The sequence below is a fragment of the Myotis lucifugus genome, unplaced genomic scaffold (assembly GCF_000147115.1).
Source record: "Myotis lucifugus unplaced genomic scaffold, Myoluc2.0 scaffold_9, whole genome shotgun sequence".
Taxonomy (NCBI): Eukaryota; Metazoa; Chordata; class Mammalia; order Chiroptera; family Vespertilionidae; genus Myotis; species Myotis lucifugus.
Genome location: NW_005871057.1, coordinates 12,177,981 through 12,180,134, shown reverse-complemented (window position 1 = coordinate 12,180,134; position 2,154 = coordinate 12,177,981).

Genomic DNA, 2,154 nt, shown 5'->3' with positions numbered 1-2,154 from the left:
GCCAAGATAAAAACAATAATCTCTCCTGCTCGAAGTTTATGGTTTACTTATTTATTTATTCTTCTGAAAAGGTGTTGTCAGGTAGAAAACACTTGTGGCGCTAATTGGGTTGTGCTCCAGACTGAGGGCTTTCCTGGGATGCAGGGTTTCGGTGCTAATGGTTACCTCAATCCGTGTCTATAATCAGGACCTCCAAGTCCTGCCCAGATGCCCCGCTGATGTGAACTTCCCTGGCAAAAGAACACTGTTCTAGTGCGTCTCCCTCAGTCCTTCGTCAGTGGCAGACGTCATGTATCCCTCATTCTTTCTCAGTAATTCTGCATGCAGTCTGCGGGTCTCTCTGAGTACAGTGGTTCAGGCAGCCAGAATGACTGATCACAATGCCAGGCAAGAGCCTGTCAGTCCCCTCGGAATGAGAGCTTTGACCCTAAATGCAAAAGCTGAAGTAGGCCAAACAGAGCCTCCTTATAACCTTGGGCTTTGCCAAGGTAGCAGGCAGTAATGGCCTTTTTGGCTCCTTTGCGCTTGGCCAGGAACCGGATCTTGTCCCCTCTGTGTCTCTTCACTACGGTACAAGCTTCAAAGGCTGAGTGTGTGTTATGACAGTAGCGGCTCATACATTATCAACATGCCGGTCATTGTTCTAAGCGCTTTATATTTATTTATTCCCTGTATTTTAGGGATGAGGAAACAGTTACATGACGTAAGGGACTGGCCCTGGGTCACACAGATAGCATGTGTAGACTGGGACTCAAATCCACTCAGTCAAGCTCTGAAACCTCTCAGGGGCTGTATTGGTAGCATCATTCCCCTGGTTTACCTGGGGATTGCTGGCATCTGGCTCAGAGTTTGCCAGGTGGCCAGTACTTGATCACTAAATATGTGCTTAACATTTTTAAATGAAGATAAAGCCTAGCATAGAGAGTTCACTCTCTTCTCAGGTCTCCTTTTTCCTAGAAACTGCATTTTCTTTTTTTTTTTTTTTTAATCCTTATGTGAGGATATGCCTTTTAATTCATTTTTAGAGAGAAAGAAGGAGAGAGAGAGATGTGAGAGAGAAACACCGATCAGTTGCCTGCCTTACGTGCCCGGGCCAGGGATCAAACCCACAGCCATTTGGTGCACAGGCCAATGCTCCCACCAGCAGAGCCGCCGGGCCAGGACCCTGCCCTGATTCTGTCGGGCCTCCTAAGCAAAGGCAACCTTTGACCCCGTTGACCATACCAGAGAGAAAAAAGAGCAGAGAGTGGTCTGGTGTGATGTGGGCTCAAGTCGATGCTCTATCAGTCCTAATGTATAAACTGGGGATTGCAATGGCATTTACCTCCAAAAGCTGTACTAAATGAGAATCAAGAACTTGGCAGACAGCAATACTTAGTGTTAGCTTTGATTATATTAAATGCTAGTGTTACAAATCGATCCAAATGGAGTAAATCTAAATAAAAGGGGGTCATTTCTCATTGCGGGAACCATCCCTTTCACCTCCTGGCTCCATCCCCTCGCGGAGGGCTCCTTCCTTGGTCGGTGTGGTCCTTAGCCTCTGTCCTTGCTCTCCTCAGTGAAAGGAGAGGAGGAGAGAAAGCCTCGAGCGCTCTCTAGAGGCCAGAAACTTGAATGACGCCTCAGGACCACGGGCCGCTTTCTGTTCTTTTCTGTCCGTCCTTCAGCTGTTGGTCCCTCCTCTGTGCTGGGTGTTTTCTGTGTGTCCCTGGACCTATCTCCACTCCCTTGCACTCTGCTCTGGGCCTGAGCCCGCTGACCTGTGTAGACTGCACTCGGGAGCTCCCTGCCCTCTGACCTCCCGTTTATTGTAACTAGCGGACATCCCCACCCTTGGGGGGGGGGGGGGTGGATGGTGCATTTGTAGGTCAGTTTCATTCCTTCCCCTGTTGGGTTTATGGCACCTCTTTGGGCTCTCAGGTTGCCAACCTGCTCTCCCTCTGTCCCATGCAGCGCACATCTGGCCCCGGGAGACATTCCCGCACCTCCCCGCTGTCTTCGTGGGAAGCACTCTGCTCCGGACAGTCTGGTTTCTGCTCTCCCTGCCCTCAGAGCAGCCGGCCACCCACAGGCTCTTGATTTCATAGGCCTGTGCCACCTCACAGTCACTGTGCTCAGCAAACACCCAGACGTGCGTGTCTGAAAGACAGTCCC